Consider the following 18,292-nt stretch of genomic DNA (forward strand, 5'->3'; position numbering starts at 1 on the left):
TTATCTGATAGATCAAATTTTCCCTGCATTGCATATAACAACCATATATACAATAAATAAAATGGTATCATAGGGTAATAAAAGTAAGATGTAAAATGAAACATAGAAAGTTAAGTAGTTTAATACCTTTACAAATTCCCAAGCATGATTTTTAGTTGACTCTAGAATTTTCTTCCAATTTTGTACATCAATTGGAAATAATTTCCAATTTCGAGCCAAGGTTCTAAGAAATTGTGCCACAGTGCCCCCTGCTGCATCTACTCCTTGGCCTAGGCCATTAGTAAGGACAACAATCTTCTGACCATCGGGCATATTATAAATTTCACTATAAATTGTTGGCCCGCTTGTTCTTTTTTGTGAGGATATTGTCTCATTTCATTGCTCTTGGGAATCTTCTCCACTTTCCTCAATCCTTTACTTGGGGTGCTTGAGATTTTGTATTGTTTTGTTGATAATCTTGAACTTGGTGTGATTGTGATCGGTCATCATGTGATTGTGGAATTTGTTCTTCAACTCTTTCATGTTGAGTAATAGAAGGTTGTGGTTGGGAGTTGAAGAATTGCAAACGCTTCCTTTTCAATTACCTAAAATAAGAACACGTGTTAATCTAAGGATTATACATGCAAAATAAAGGAAATGTATGTGGAGAGCCACTAGAGCAATAATTTTATTGACAGTTTAAGAAGAAAGCAAGAATCTTATCTTTCAAGGTTCAACAAAATCTAAGAGGAACTAATAGAAATAATCACCATCAATGTAGTACATTGGATAAAAGGAAGCATACTATTCAAGGAGTTTTCAGTTCAAACAAACTGACCTTTTATTGAAGAGGTCTCTAAGGGCTCAATTCATTGTAAAATTCCAATAGGAGAATGAATGTAAATACAAATACACATATTTCAGAGTCTCACAACTTACAAATAATTCATGTGATTGCAGATCCTGCATCATTTGACGAGGATGATGCCAAAACATGTTGTGAGATGGTTGATTTTAGCTCAGTTGTTAAGCTTTTAAATTGTTTATTTCACTACTTTTAAATGGTGCTCCTTTCTCTGTTTTGGGTGACACTTATCTTGCTTTCTGTTTTTCTTTTCTTTTTATTTTTCCTACCATTCTCTAGACTGAGAAGCCGCATACTCTATAATCTGCTAGTCATCTCCTTGTCTCCATTCCGGTTGTTGCTAGTTTAGGTTTATCCAATAAGTTAACCAAGGGTAAACTAGCTTTTGATGTTTGAAACAATTTTTAGATTTCATTATATATCCTTAGTTCTGTCTAGGCACATGATGAGAATAAAATTTGTCATATTTTTATCCCTCAATATTCAGTATTTTACACTTAATTGGTACCTAATTGGACTCATTACTCTTGTATTTCGATTCAGGGCAAGCAAGAAGGCGCTGGAAGAAAACAAGGCTAATCGGATGATTTTGCACAGTTTCGGCACCGATCATTGATCTGGGCATAACTCTCAATTCCAGACTCTGATTTGGACAATTCAAGAAGCACTGGAAAGATAAGAAAAAGGCCCACAACTTTTATGTTTTGAATTTTGACAGAATCGGTCCGCATCGAAGACGAATTCGGGTCCAAAGTCGGAGCAATTTCGCAGCAAGGCCCATTTCACAAGCTGAAGCCCATTTCGCAGAAGAGTCTTGAAGCAAACCCGAATTGTTAAAAAAGCCCAGTTCGAATTCAAGATCCAAGAGTCCCATTAGAATAGAAGTTGAATGTAATCTCAATAAAAGATTTTTATCAGATTTAAATTCTCAAATTGTAATCCTAAAAAGATAAGAGATAAGAGTTAGGTATGATAAGTTCAAATTAGAATAGGACTTTCCAGTTTGAGGATAATCTCCTTAAGGGAGTTGGAGAGCAGCCCTCTCCCCAAATCTATATAAAGGGGGGGGGACAGACCAGCACCCAAGGCATCAAATTCCTACAAGAGAGCTTCTGTCTTCAGAGAGAGAAAGCAGCAACCAAGGAGGAAGAAGCAAGAGTTCGCCCCCCTTTCTCATCTGGAAGTTGCGATTTCATCATGAAGTGTCTGTAAGTTTTTATTTCTGGTTGAAGGGTTAGGGAAGCCTTGATTCTGTAAGCATTGTGAGATCTAATTGATTTTTATTTCAGTTCATTGTTTATGGGTATTCATATGTTTTCTGCAAATTAAATGTGAGGATTGTTTTTGTTGATTAAGCAAGAAGGGTCCCTTGCTCATTCAATGAAAATAATCTATGGCCGATTGAACCTCCAGTTTCATATATGATTGGTAAGTTCAATCATGGTGGCAACTAACATAAATTGATTGCAAAAAAGTTTTCGATCTACGTTAGGAAAATGCATGATCTGGTTTAAACGGTCCGAGCTTGTGAGATCGCTGACCAGAATTGGGTCTCTCCCCTCTTAATGCTATTAATAGGTTAAATCCTAAGAGCTTGTTTAGGGCTGCCTATTAATAAGGGAAGCAATCAAAGAGCTTGTTTTGGTTGTCGAATAATAAGAGTAGAGGCTGGTTGTTAGAGCTTGCTAATAATTATAACCAATTTATTCATAAACATATGAATCTATCTTTGCATCAAGGATCAATGCTACGAATCAAAGCTGAACTTGTCCCTTCAATCGGAAGCCATCTCCCATCGATTTAATCTCTTGTTTTCTGTTATTTTCCGCTATTTACTTGTTTTCCTTAGCTTTACAAATCCCCCTTAATCCATCTATTTGGAAATAAATCCACTCAATCCCTGTGGAGAACGACCTTGCTCATCACTATCTGCAAATTATTAAACCCAGAACAAGACTACTTATCTTTGGTTGGGTTCGGCACCCACCAGCACATCTATCTCTTACGTTTAGATATGTTACTTAGGTGCTTCATCATCATAAGGACCTTTTACAAAGTAGATTAAGCCACAAAAATCATCTATAGTTGTGCTACTTGTCATCAACAAGTATGGTCTTTTAACTCTACTTTTCTGATTAATTATTTCTCTGGATCCTATTTTGATTCTTAGGTTTATTATAATTGTGTTTCCTTAGGATCTATGAAGGCTTATGGTCCTGGTTCTAACCATAAATGGTCAGAACAATGGTCTAATTTAGGGGAGTGATTGCAATTACCAGCCTTCAGGGGTTTCAACAATGGTCAGAAACTTCAAAGTGGGTTCAAATGATATTACACCCTCAATTGAATCTCTGACCCATGAACCCTTCCTTTTCAAGGTCAATGCCCAGTCCAGTATACAAACATGAACACCAAAAACATCACTTACATTGGAATAGGCCAAGATAAGTGAAGAGTATACAAATGTGAACTGCCAACATAAATAACAATGTAGGTTTATGGACCATCCATCATTCCAAAGCATAAAACTGACTAAAGCAAAGAGATTTGTTTAGTATAAGGATTCAAAGTCGATTACATTACATAAAACTGCTTAAAGCATCTGCACTGGAACTGCTTCGGTTCTTCCACTGCCTGTTTAAAGTTGATAGTCTACCCATTTCTGCGTGTTAAGTCCAAAGATTTTTCTTTTGTAGAATTGGCTCTGGTTCAGGTATCTTCTCTCTCGTATCAACCAGTATTTACTAAAAACATTCACAGGGTAGACAGATGGTTTCCCCTGTCTGAAGGCTCACTAAATCTGAATTTCGATGGAAGCAGTTTGGGCAATCTAGGGCCATTAGGAATGAGGGGGGTCTAAGAAATGAGGACCAAGAGGTTGTTCTTTTGTACTCGAGTACTCGGGTCCTTTAGGGTTCAAAGATTCTATTAGGCCAGAATTACTAGCTGCTGTACAATTTACTTTCTCTACACCATAATGATGTGGAGATAGTTTACAAGATAATATCAGGATTTCTTATTTTTGTAGAGGGGTTATTTTGTTCTTTATTCATGTGCATGCTGCCCAACCATGGTTTATGGTGGTTTATTTGTTTTTTGTAAAAAACAATAAAATATTGAATATATTGCAATAAAGACTATAAGTTATGGAAACCGGGACATTCATCAATAAATGCATGTATTAATTGCTAAACATTTGATCTAGAGATATGCATAGAGGAATCTTAGTTAAGGTATTTCCTTGCATCTTTCAACTTTGTTTTCCTTTCCCTTTTTTCCATTTGATGATCAAATCATATAAAAGGTGTCATAGAAGTATGCATTTATATTAGAAGTTTCTATAGATTTTATAGTTGTCTCATTTTGGAACTATTTTAACCAAAACCATGATACTTTAACCATCGACTGCAAAGGTTGTTTCTCACAGCACTAGCATTCCTTGTGCTTTTGCTTTTCAATACATTGAAACAGGCAGAAGCTTGCTAGCTATTACTATGTCCCCTTCCATTATAGCCAGTTGGAATGTTAGAAGTGTAACACCTTAGGGTACAAAAGTACAAGGATAGGCAATGCAGAACTCGGTGTGCCCCTAAAGAGAAGCATGCCTATGGTAGGATGGAAGTATATGGAAATACCAATGCGAACCTTTTAGTAAATCAAGGGGAGATATTCCACCATAATAAGTGAGAAATAGATCCATTATACCTGCTTTTAATAGTAGAGAAGAAGGTCAGTTTCTATAGGAACTTTGCACTCTAATGCCTAGATACATATTTACACACAAAATCTGATACATGAAATATACACAGGACCCCATGCATCAAAATCTAGGACATGTAATACAAGAGTATCATACCCAATATGTAAAATTTGTTAAGATAGAATATCTTTATATTGTTGTTGATAGGAAAAAATAAACTTAAAGAAGACGCAAAATGTGCTATTTGTAGACAAGAACATGAAGGCAAATCATTTATTTACTTGGTGCATGCTAGCTAAAGCTATCTGGTGTACCCACTCCATTGGCGCTCCAGTAGAGAGTAATTTTGTTCAGTGGCTATCTAGTACTATAAATGATCTACAACGTGTTAGACAGTGTATGCCCTTAGCTCCAATCAGATTGATTTATAGATACATTTATTGTAAATGAATAAAAATATATTATTGTTTCGTGTTAATATTGGTATGTTTTTGTGTATTTACCCTTTAAATTGGACACTTATGTGACTTGTGTTAGTTTAGAATGTTCTTAGCTATTGAATAGACTTAGAGAGTTTGTCCTGCCAAGGCTAACACTAATGTGTTGCCAAAGAATTTGGGGTATCTTGTCTCAGCTTCTAGGTTAGACCCAAAGCACATGTAGTGTGTTTTTGGATGAAACACTGAACCCTAGACCATTTTCCAGTTATGCCCTAGACCTTGGAGATTGATGGACAAAACTGGAATGTTATACATAACCACTAGACCATCGAAACCTTTGTTGGACAAAGTGAATGATAGGGCTTATACTCTCTCCAATGGAAACCTAAACTACCGGCAATGGATTTCAACTGTATTTGAGATTTAGTTTTGCAAAATATATTTATATGATAAATATATTATGTTTTATGAAAAATGTTTGAAAAATGTTTTAATTCCCGTGATCCATCCAAATAGAGAGTGTGACACTCCACTTTGCAGCTAGGGGAGAGGTCATTCCCTATTGGATAGTGTTTGATAATCATGGGCCAAGAGATTAAGTGCAAGAAACCATTAAGGGTTGATTAGGTGTTCATTGCATTTTAAGTGTAAATATTGGGCCCATATTAAATTCATTTTAAGTGTAAATGAATTCAAGGATCATTTTAAGTGTAAATGTTGGGCCCATATTGAATTCATTTTAAGTGTAAATGAATTCAATGATCATTTTAAGTGTAAATGTTGGGTCCATATTGAGCCCTTAGTGATGTGCTTAGGTGTTTATTGTATTTAGCAGTGAATTCGGCCAAGCCTTTTCACAGAGGTTGGGCTGAACCCATGTGGACTTATGTGAGGTCATTGTGGGGTCTCACCCCATACAAATCAGGCCTATGATATCCATGCAACACTCTTGGGTCGTGAGCCTTATAGCTGGTGGGCCTAAGGCCCACAACTAATATGATTAATTAAGTTGTCACCTGATAGCTTAAGTTGTCATGTGACATGGGGCGAATCTGGGTATGGAGCACCTAATCTTATAAGAAGATAAGGTATATCTCTAATTAAAGTCCAAATCTAATTTAGATCTGGACGATCTGCATAAGAGATCATAAAAGAGGAGGGGGCAGACCAGTGCAAGACAACTTCATAGTTTTGCTATTTTTGGTTCTCTCTACACCCTTTTGTCCTCTAGTTTTTTTTCTAGTTCGACATCAACTATCAAGGACTGATATAGATCAGTTTTTCCTCTGATTTTTTCAAGAAAAATTCAGGGGATATTAAGTTCACCTTCCCTAGTTCGATCCAAGCAGTTGGATTACAGTTTTGCTAAAAACCATGTTATTGAATCAGCATCACCTATACACTGCACCATTTTTAGTGGATGCTGATTTTAGGACTGATTTAGGCGTGAACTTCAACATTGGAATCTGCATTTATTGTATCTGTATTAGGTACACATCTCTCTCTTTGTTTGGTTTCAAATCTGGTCCGGTTGAGTACAAGACTGATCTTGAAAAATGCAGTTTTTCAAAACATAGGGAATTCGATTCCTAGAATGATTAGAAAATTTTTGAAATTTCTCCCAGCCATCTAGCATGGTTTGGCCATCCATATGATGGATCCTAGCCCTTCCAACACAACGTCCCTTGGAAACCCTCTTATGTTATACCTTCTGGCTATGTTTGGTTTGAAGGAAAATGTAGGGAAGGAAAGGAAAGGTAGGGAGACCTTTACAAATCTTGTATCAGTTTCCCTATCTTTCCCTTCCTTTCCCTACCTTTTCCTTCAAACCAAACATAGCCTATGGGTATTGATGAGGGGTGATTGGTCCCTCTAGTGATATTACAACATGTGGCACCACAAAACTGTTGGACGACAACTCAATTCCACGTAAGCAGGATTCGGGAGTATGACAGACACGTCGCATCCATCATGGATAACTTAGCCCCACCTCAGTAGGTCAGACTACAGATAGATCGGCCAGTGTCTGGATGGCATATGAGGCGACTTGCCTATGCTGATCTACTAGATATTCGGCCCTACCTCATCAAGACGGACTAAAAATAGGCTGGCCAATGTTAGGACGGCATAGGAGGCGACCTGCCTCCGCCAACCTAGTAAAGGTTTAGCTAGTGGCCTGTGTGATGCTAGAAGCAACCTCCTCATCCAGCGAGCTACCATTCCCAGCTTTCCTAGGATCATGAGGCCATGTCAGCAGAGCTAACTACCGCCTCCATCCACTTCGAGTGCGATCGGATAAGGACTTCCCGCTTACATGGAGTCCACCTACGGGCGTGAAACTACTTCTGAATTGGATGGGCCAAAGATCTCAAACATGCTTCATAGAGCTTACGGCAATCAGTCTATATAAAGGCATTTGCCTCCTTAAAAAAGGTATGCGCGATTTAGCTCTCATAGTTCTCTAGGTCACTAACTCTCATACAATCAAATACCAGTTGTTTGTTGACTTAAGCATTGGTGTGCCTACCCCGGGTCAAGCAACCCAAACACTCTGATCTCTTCTTTTACAACTCAACTAGGCAACCTACACAGTTCAGCGTCTGAGCTATCTACTAGTAGAGAGCACCAGATCGCACAACATCAATTGGTGTCATCTATGGGAACACATTACATAAAAGCTTGATTCTCACCCATTTTTTTAGCCTTAAGCAATGGCATCTTCAAGCAACAACCCAACCAACAACACTAACAACAACAATGTGTGCGTTGACGGCACTGTTACAAGGGGGTAGGACCAGCCTGTAATGCACACCAAGGCCCCCACTGTTACCATCAGGCAATTCATTATGCCCTTGACCTTACCTGGCATTCTAGCCTCCCAATTTCTGAACCTCCCTCTACTAGTAGTCGAGCCCTTAGTGGTTCCCCACCAGTTTCATGAGTTGGTGCAGTTCGTCCATGGGATAGACCTGCATATGCAAACATGGGAGGGCCATTGGTTGATTATTTACACCACGAAACCCTACCAATAGACGGAAATGCAGCACGAAGGGTAGAGTGGTAGTCAGCTCACTATGTGATTATTGGTGAGTAGTTGTACCATAGGTCATTCACGCTCCCCTACTTATGCTGTTTGCGTACAACGAAAGCGAACCAAGTGTTACATGAGATTCATGAAAGTCTCTATGAAGGACACTTGGAGGTAGGGTGCTAGCCCCAAAAGCACAACAAGGCTATTACTGGCTTACCATGAAGGTGGACACAATAGAGCTCGTTCAGAAGTGCGACATGTGTCAATGGTATGCTAGTATACCACATCAGCCTACAACTGACCTGAGGTACCTTACCGTCTCATGGCATTAACACAGTGGGGGATAGACATCCTTGGTCCCTTCCCACTTGCGATTGGGAGGTTCTTATTAATCGTTGTGGACTACTTTACCAAGTAGGTGGAAGTCGATCCACCAGTATCAATAGTAGCTCAAAACATGTAGAATTTCTTTTGGAAGAACATCACCTACCGATTTAGATTCTCTAGGGTGCTAATATCAAACAATGGGAATCAGTTCGAAGATATTAAGTTTCAGAACAAGTGTGCCAAGATGGGATCCAATAGAACTTCATCGCGGTAGCTTACCCCCAGGCGGATGGTCAAGCCAAGGTGACGAATAGGGCAATACTCCATGGACTCAAAGCTCGACTCTCCCAAGCTAAGGGTTTGTGGGTGTATGAGTTGCCTAGTGTTCTATGGCCCTACTGAGCAACAATCAATATAGCAACAGGAGAAACTCCCTTCAACTTAACGTATGGAATAGAGGTTGTCATCCAAACTGAGATTGAAGTACCGACCTTACGGTCCAAGGCATACGACGAAGAGGCTAATGAGGATGAGCTACGGACTAACCTTGATCTAGTGGAGGAAGTTCGTGACTTGGCCTACATACAGACCACATCATACCAATAGTGAGTAGCTTAGTACTATATCACCTAGGTTAAGAAATGTCAATTTCGAGTTCATGACATGATACTCAAGAAAGTTATGGTATCTAAGCCTTGCTCGGGTAAGCTAGGCCGAACTGGTAAGGCCCCTATAGGTTTTCAAGGGCAACCGGTGAAGGAATGTACGAGCTCGAAACCTTGGAAGGGAGGTAGGTACCCCGTGCATGGAATTGATAACCTAAGGAAGTATTACCTTTAAGGACTTCAAAGTTTTGAGTTGTGTCCACAAAAGCCACAGCATATGCTAAGTACAAAAACATAGACCACCCGCTATGCTAATGTAGTTGAGCAGACCTATATTATAGGCACTTCAGCTAAAAGATTAAGGGGAAAGCAAACTCCTCTTAGCTCTAAATCAGGTAAGAAATTATGCAGCTTGATAGCATTTTGACTTAATTGAGAAATTATGCTGCTCGGAAAATCAACTTATGTTTTATACTTAGCCTATTTCCTAAAATGGGAAATAAAAAGGCATAAAGGGGAACACACTGCAGGCAAAAAGAAAAAAGGTGATCGATTCCATTCCTATAAAAGGGAGAGAAAAAGTACATTGCAAAAAAAAAAAGAAGAGAAGAGAAGGTAAAGAGAGAAAAGATATATTCAGAGCGTGTAGGCGCAAAGCATAAAGGCTCCTAAAAGACATGAATAAGGATCCCCCAAGCAGCTACTCTTCCTCATCATCTTCCTGACCATCGCCAACCTCCCCTATGCCCTTGTCTTCTACCTCATCGCTGCCCTCGCCAACCTCCTCCCCTAGAGTCAGAGGCTCTTAGTCAACCTGCGCGACCAACTTGTCCGATACCAATCTAATGATAGAGTGCTGAACTTGAAGTTGGGATGCAAGGACTTGAGGAAGCGATGGCATAGCTTGAATCCCTTCTTCATAGAAGGAATGGCATATTCAGCCTTCTCTTGCTCAAACACCGGTGACAGGCAGAATCGATCGACCACTGCAACCTCAGCATGGTGGATGTCTTCAGTATATTTAGTTCGCCGCTCTTCCAGCTAACGCTCCTAGGTTTGCACCTTGTTAATTAGGGTGGTGATGGTCTCTTTGGCCTTCTCTAGCTCACTCTGCATGTCGACACTAAGGTCGCAGAAGCACTTATGGTCCTCTTCTGTGCTGCGATGATCCACCTCGGTGCTCAGACGAGCTTCCTCTAGTTGGGCCTACAAGGCCTCTATATTCTCTTGCATCTCCTGCCTTTAATGTTTTGACATGGCGACCTAATTCAACAAGACCTAGCCCATCGAGTTCACTTGCAAAGAAAAAATAATAGTAGTAAGTCTTGGAAGGAGATAAGAACAAACACCAGAAATAAGGATTACACACTTGTAGGATGCACCGAGTCATCCTTGTGCTAACGTCAACAAGATCGAGTCCACTATAGTATTGGAGGTCCTCAGGAAGGAGGATTCCCCTCCCCATTTTTAGAGCAACCAGAAGATCGGTTAGGCAGTCAATGATCAAGACATGAATGTTGGGGACGAATCAAGGTATTTCAGAGTTTGAGAGGTCAGCGGTGTGCTCATCTGGGGTGACCTGGGGCGATTAGGTGGTCAAACTTGTGAAGACTTGAGCGGGCTCTACAAACATAGGATCGCCGCCCCCTCGAGGTCGACCACCTCAAGTATATGCACAGCAGGCCTCACCTCATCCTTGATTGATAAGCCCTCCATTGACAACTGAACTGAGGAATCCATTGCCCTCCTCTTCTTCTTTGAGGGCCTCTTGACCGCTGCTAGAAGGGAATTAGTACTCACCATTTCTAAGGAAACGTACAGGAAAACATGAGTTAGACGACATACGAGGTGTTGGACCTCAAGAAACAACTCTTCGTCAAACTCAATGTCAAAAACTTTTCTTACCTCATGTCGCCAAATGGTGTCCAAGGGCCAGCCAACCTCCCATGAGGGGAAGAAGTACCTACTCTTCCAAAGCCTCACCTTTGTTGGGAAGCCTCCCAAAAGTTTATAGCCATGGAGATAGCTCAAGTAAAAGCAATAAGGCTCGTTGGAAACTCTTTTTATATGACACAGCCCTGAAATGATGTCCATGTCCAGAGGGAAATCAAGGTGGTAACTGAGAGAGATTGTCCCCACAATGGTCCAGATGGTGCTTGGGTGGAGGTTTCCCAAAGCGATGCCATAATGAGAGAACACCTCGACAATGAAAGGGTGTAGAGAAAACCGGAGGCTGGCGATCAATGCCTCCTCGAAGACATAGACCTTAGCCCGGCTATGGATCCATGGTAATTGGTCCGAGTCGGGTAGAATGTAGTTGAATTCATTTGGAATATGGAAAGAAGACACCAAACTGACAACTTCTTCCCTGCTTAGCTCGGTGGAACCGAAATGGGAGCGCGACTGCAGCTCTTGTTGAGAAGTTGAGGTCCCCGTATGGGAACCTCATTGCTCTCATGCCAAAGTCCCTTCCTCGGCCTGAGAAAAGTAGGAAGACCCCTTTTGACTCTTTCAAAGACATGACTAAAGTAGAGGGAAAAGGACTCACCAGCTTTTCAAGGAAAGAAAGACCGACTTCACCTAACCAGATTAAGTTTGTGAACTGACGACCTCCTAACAAATCTCGCCTCCAATCTCGCACCTTACTCTTGTGCAAGAAAACTCAAAATAGTACAAATGGGACCCTTGGCCCCTATTTATAGCCATGGGCATGAAAAATTGAAGGATGTGGTGTCACGGTAGAAAATTGATGGTCGAAAGGATCACACCACTCCTATAACTCACAAACGAATTTGAATTTCAAATTTGGGTATCCGCCCTTAACCCGAGTAAAGTGAACAGATCGAGCGAATTGACTAGACGAATCACCCCGAGCCAAGGATTGATTACGAGCTAGTCCCTTTGCCAAATCAACATTGACTCGGGAATCGCTACAAAAAAATTGTTTTTAGCGGCAGTTCAACAAGTGGCTAAAGGAGGGCTGCCGCTAATAAAAATAGCCTATAGCGGCAGTCAATTGAAACTACCACTAAAAGTAGTGCTGACTACCGCTAATGAAGGGAGGCATGAAAATTGAAAGAGGCTTTTTTCCTCCCCGAGGAAACCCTTCTCCTATTCCACCCCTTCCCACCCTCATGCCCTACAAAAGGCATGGGGTGTCTTTCAAATATTTACACAGGTATGACACTCCAAAATTGTTCAAACAATCTGCTACAAAGTTTGAAAACCCTAAACCATGAAACCGTAAATCTGAAAAAAAGAAATTGTCTTGGATTCTCTAGTCTATTTTTATCTTTGAACAAAACTATCGACACATCCATGATCGGAGGCTGGATTGATTAGAGTGATATATGGAAGGAAAAGGCCTGAGCACTGCAAATTCGAATCAGAGATCGTTTTTGCATTGTTGTCAACAAGCATAGATGTGAGTCGAGGCTGTAGATGGTTATTTCTTGTCACCGGTTCAACGGTGGCTTCTATGCCTCCCCAATATTTGTGGACATTCAATGTCGGCTTCACATCCATTCTATTGGAGACGGGATAAGTTTCTGAGAACACCATTCTATTGGAAGCAGCTTAACTGTTTTTTGAAATACTTGAACAAAATCATTTCTACTTAGCCTTGAAATTTTTAGTTGATAAGAAATCTCAACAACTAACGTAAAACAATACAGGAAGGACCATGCCAAGTTTGCTGAATTTTAATTTGTTTTAAGACATTTGGTGACAGGGTGAAGAATTGGATGACACTGAATGAACTAGCAGTGGTCTCTACTTCTGGTTATGGTAATGGGGGTAGTGCTCCTGTACAACTGGTAATTCTGCAATAGAGCCTTACATCGCGGCCCATAATATGATTATTTGCCATGCAACTGCAGATCAGATATACCGTGAAAAGTATCAGGTCAGAACTCAAGTATGTGTTAATTTTTTTTTTTCTAGTTGAAATCATTCAAAGCCATTATTGGTGAGCTTTTATATCTGATTGCATAATTTCTTGGCACACCAAAAAGGAAGGATTGGTATTGTCTTGGACTTTATTTGGTATGAACCACTTACCAGAAGAAAGGTTGACCAATATGCAGCCCAAAGAGCAACAGACTTCTATCTTGGATGGTAACAGCATAACTCCATTGAAATAAAATTTCTGCTAGGAGTCTTCTAGGTGATAGCTTTCTTGAAGTTTGATATACATTGAAGAGATCTTCACTATTGGTAGATCTGTGAAAGTTTTTATTGGCAGTTCTCCTTGTTGAGATAGTTCAAAATTATGGTTTATTTCTTATTGCAAAAAATATATTTGTGGTGAACTTAGATAGGTTCTGATATTTTTAATTATTGCCGATCTACACTTACAAGCTTTCCAGTTGCCATACTATCATCAGAGAATGTTGCAAATGGAACTGACTTCTTCTTCATCAGCAGATGTAGATTTGAGATTTCTTTCTCTTTGAGTGATGTGATACGATTAGTATTGCTGGTATTGTGATAAAGGAAATAATTTGATATAGTGGGCATTATTCATACTTTCATATATCATCACATTAATTTTCAGTGGAACAAGGGCACTTGAGGTATAATCTCTCTCTCTCTCTCTCATACATACACACACAACCACATTAATTTTCAGTTTAAAGGTTCTACTTCTATAAATGGTGGTGATTGGTGAAGAATTGGGTATCAGATAAGGGGGCAAGCAGTGGGTGAAGTAAAAATTGTATCGGATATGCATGAACGCAAGGCTGAGATGGCTCACAGAGCAGATGCTTTTATCGTGCTTCCAGGTATCTTCCGTTTCTATTGTGAATAAGATGTTTCCTCAAAACAAAATGAAATGACAACTGTGTTACTGGTAATGTCAATTCAAGAATTTATAATTTTGACTAAATTAATGAAGGAGGATATGGGACAATGGAGGAGTTGCTTGAAATGATAACATGGTCTCAGCTTCGAATCCATGAGAAACCAGTAAGTCCTACTATTTCTGCTTCTTCACCTATAAGTAATGAACTTAAAGCACTTTTTTATTAGTTAAAAAAAAATCTGAAACTTCAATGGATAGCATTCCAATAGACATAGTTGGAACTTGGGCTTCAATATTTTCATTATTGTAGTCAAGTCTGTTTTTAATCCCTTGGTCCAAGGCGTGAAGTTGGACCTTTTTACTCTCTCCAGGAGGATGAGCAACAATGGAGGTGTTTGATAGTTGATACAGGTTAATTTGGCCTTTGAAATCAGAATATGTCCAAGATGGATGTCTCCTCTTACATCAATTAAGTAAATATTTTATAATATAGGGGATTCATACAAATTGGACAAATTATTACCCCCCCAAAAAATCGGATTTGATTTGATTTTCTATCAATGTAGACTACCAAAAGGTACCCAAGTCTGAATCAGAAGCAAATCAGGATAGAGGTCCACAACAAACATGTTTGATGTGTTGTGTGACTGAGACTCCTTACCTGTCAAAAGGCAGAAATCTATTGGTTCAAATAGCCAATTCGACACTCTTTCCTCCATAGGCAATGTTCCTTCAGATAATGCTCCCTCTGACCCAATTTCTCAGCTCTACCTCTGTATCTTGAATGTAGTAGACTTTTTACAGTGTTCATCATGACCCAGAAACTTGTAGGTTGAACCATGTATAATTTTCGTTCAATTATGAATACTATACCAAGATTGTGTACCTTGAACATTGAGTTATGGTAGATTTACAAACAGATGGCAAATCTGTGATGGGATTTCTATTTTTCAGTTATTTGAGTTTCTAAATTAGTGTTTTAATTAGCAAATCAGATATGGCTGCTAATTATAGTTACAAACAAATGCATGCAAATCTAAACCAGGTATAATGCAAAGTATGCAAACTGTTTGAAAATGTTTTGTATCCTAAGTCTGCTTGGTTGTGGAACATTTAGGTTGTGTTATAGGTTTAATTAATAGAAAAAATAAGAGATAAACAATAAAAGTTTAAGATTGACCTAATCAAAGCCCAAATGGGCCTACAGTTGCAGAATACTAGAGAATTGTTGGTTTGATTGGATGCCATGGTAGTAGATATGTTCAGACCTCAGTTACAGAAAGTTCATATGTTTTTAAAGAGTTGGACAGGAATAGAGGAATCATTCAGCATAGGTATCAGTGGCCCTATTCATGGTGGGCTGTAAATCTTAGTGCAAAAGTCAGTTGCTAACAGGACAACCGGCTGTACCAAGTAACCAATGGCTTTCTACTTTCTAGTTTCATGTGGATATGGCCACATGCCACCCCGGTTTGCTGTGTCAAGTGTCCAGTGCAAAATCCAGTCCAATCGACACCCCTACTTGGGTTGAATCAAATTCATTGACAGTAGGCTTAGGTCAGTGGGTGTGGGGGGAGCTGTGTTAAGTTTCAAGTGCAGTATTTTAGTAATAATTAAGTTAGTTATAGTAAGGCTAGAAAAAAATGTTGGGGCAGAAAAAGAACAAATTTTATCAAAAATATATTAAATTGTGGTGATACAATTTGTGATTCAGTACCATGAGAACAAGTTATATTGAACTTCTAAAACTAGATCGAGATAGAATTTCATCTTTCTGCGTTCAGTTCTTGATTCTGCTTTGGCAATCAAGAACCAGGGGCATGGTTCTCTAATATTGATGATGAAGTCAATATATAGTACCATGCAACAGAACTAAACAAAAAATGACTACCTTCTACTTTTCTCCTCTCATGCATCGATGATGCAGTCACCATGTTATATTCATGCTTCTCTAATATTGAATTACTTTCCTCAAGGAAGCTCCTATTTTCAGTTTCAAGCGGCTCCTCTAGTTTTCTCTATATATCAAATTTTTTTAAGAAAACTAGAAGATTTGATAGAAGGAGATAGGAGAGAGCTATTGATATACTTAGAGAAGGTTTTCAGCTTTCTTGTAAATAAAGTGAAAAAACAATTTCATTTCAAGGGAAACAACCAGATTTCTATGAAATTGTCATGTGAAGTCCAACCCTTTTGAGATGGGACAACCATTTTACCCTGTACCTTCTTCTAGAGGATATCCCCCCCAGTCAATTCAATATGTCAAATATCAACTATTTCTGGGACTAATGTTTTATTGACCTTCCTCTAGCAGGTCCCTGAAGCTTACATCCAAAGGAAGTGTTAGTGACAAATCACTCTCTAGAAGAATTTTTTTTTTTTTTCCTTTTAAACAGTTACATAATTGATCCCCCAAACTATTAAAACTTCTAATTTTAAAAGAACTCTGTCAAATTTTCATAAGTTTTCAAAAACATCTTCTGTTGAAGGAGAACAACACCAAGATGGCTTTATTTAGCTTAATGATCTGAAAATATCAGTATAGAGAAACTTAACTCAGTCTATGTTCCATTTATTGGGAAGACATATGAAACCATAGTACTGATAACCCATTTTTTCAATTGTGAAACTGCAGCTTAATAGAAGTCAACCAGTAAAAATTGCACAAACAATTGATAAATTCAAGCATTGGGTCCATATCACTAGAGGATATGCATTATCCTCTCTTATAAATTTCAAGATTCATATGCTCATATTTATTTTCTTATTAGGATACAGTAATAGTTATTTCATCAAAAAAAGACAAAAAATTAGTGAAATATGTACAAATACATATTTTATCAGGTTGAGCAATATGACTAATAATAACCAATGGTTATTTGACTCTCGTGCAGCTTCCGAGGAGCCACCATTACTTTTAATAGTATCTGTTCACTGTGCAACAAGAGCAGCTATTAGAGAAGCGAAGAATGGTGCAGCTCAAATGAATCTGATTCAACCTTTTAGTTGGACATCCCTGCAACCATGCCTTGTTGTTAAGGAGCCATGTGGACTTGACAATGTGGAGAGATACTTGCAGGGAAAAGACAAGAGATGAGGGAGGAAACAAGAAATTTGTATTAAAGAATCTATCAATTTGAAACTAAGATGTACTGATTTGTGATTCAAATGTTTTGAATGGAGAATAGATTTTTAAATTTCATTTGTAATCAATGTTTTGATTTTCGTATTTCATTCCATAGATGAAGGTAGAGAAAACAGGTTATTAGAAGCAAAACAGGAATAATTTAAAAAAAGCATGGATTATATGAAAGAAAAATAGATTTAGTGGCAATCGCGACTGCCACTAAAACAATGTCTTAGACTTATAGTGGCAGTTAGTTCAACTTTTTGCGGCAATCACGACTGCTGCTAAAAGTAATTTCAGTGCTAGTCATTTGTTTTTACCGGCAGCCACAAAAACTACCCCTACAACTTCTAAAGACACTTCTTTCTCCGCCAACCTAGTAGATACTTGGCCCTACCTTGACAAGATGGATTGAAAAGAGGTTGGCCGACGTCAGGATGGCGTAGGAGGCAACTTGCCTTAGCCAACCTAGTAAAGGTTTAGCCAGCGGCCTGTGTGACACAAGGAGCGACCTCCTCCTCGAACGAGTTCTGCTTTCAGCCTTCCTGAGATCACAACGCCACACCGACGGAGCTAACAACCACCTCCGCCCGCTTCCATCTACAAGCATGAAAATGCTTCTAAATCAGATGGGCCAGAGATCTCAAATGCGTTTCATAGAGTTTATAGCAGTCAGCCTATATAAAGGTGTCTGCTTTCTCAGAAAAGGTACTTGCGATTTAGCTCTCATAATTTTCTAGTTCTCTATCTCTCATACAATCAAATACCAATTCGTTGACTTAAGTCTCAGAGTGCCCACCCCGGGTCAAGCAACCCTAACACTCTGATCTCTTCTTTTGTAGCTTATCTAGGCGACTTACACAATTCAACATTCGAACTATTTATCAACAGGGAGCACCAGATCGTACAACATCAGGTATTGTGACAAACCATAAATGAATTTGTATTTCAAAATAAGAAAATAGATATCCCTACAATATTATGGTTGTTTTTGATCTAGTGTGTGCAGGGAAGTACAGATAATGAGTTGAGTCCAGCTTGTGTATCATCTCTCTTAGGTATCCAATTAAAGGGAGTTGTTGTTGGACTGTGGCATACAATTTGCATTTCAATTCAAGGTGTTGTGTATGCGTTTAGAGGAAATCGATCAGTTTGGACAGTTGGGTGTGGTGCTGACCAAGCTAAGGTACATTATATTACCCATTTTTGTATGCTCCAGTTGGGTACTAGTGCTGACCAAGTTGAGGTACATTATTTGTGCTGCACTCTGTAAATCTTATAATATAATTGTTTCTTATGATATAATTGTTTATATTTAAAATGTTAAATAAAACCTTAGTTAAGACTTAAGAAATTAACGTAAAAATAAAATTCTTAGATCTTAAACTCCATCAAAAACTAATACCCTATCATT

At 38.9% G+C, this 18,292-nt stretch overlaps 1 long non-coding RNA gene across 5 annotated transcripts; it reads left to right on the forward strand.

The window, feature by feature from the left end:
• Window positions 1–1,942: 1,942 nt before the first annotated feature.
• On the forward strand, window positions 1,943–16,962 carry LOC104589027 (uncharacterized). 5 transcript variants are annotated; one of them, XR_016082832.1, is made up of 6 exons: window positions 1,943–2,052; window positions 12,678–13,063; window positions 13,373–13,521; window positions 13,632–13,731; window positions 13,845–13,915; window positions 16,646–16,962. It is a non-coding gene; the product is annotated as an uncharacterized LOC104589027 (long non-coding RNA). The 5 variants fall into 5 exon arrangements; XR_016082831.1 differs by lacking the exon at window positions 1,943–2,052 and adding an exon at window positions 9,445–12,125; XR_016082833.1 differs by lacking the exon at window positions 1,943–2,052 and having other exon boundaries at window positions 12,132–12,851; window positions 12,961–13,063; window positions 16,646–16,960.
• The last annotated feature ends 1,330 nt before the right edge of the window (window positions 16,963–18,292 follow it).

Source organism: Nelumbo nucifera, chromosome 2 (assembly GCF_055504915.1).
Source record: "Nelumbo nucifera cultivar China Antique chromosome 2, China Antique-T2T, whole genome shotgun sequence".
NCBI lineage: Eukaryota > Viridiplantae > Streptophyta > Magnoliopsida > Proteales > Nelumbonaceae > Nelumbo > Nelumbo nucifera.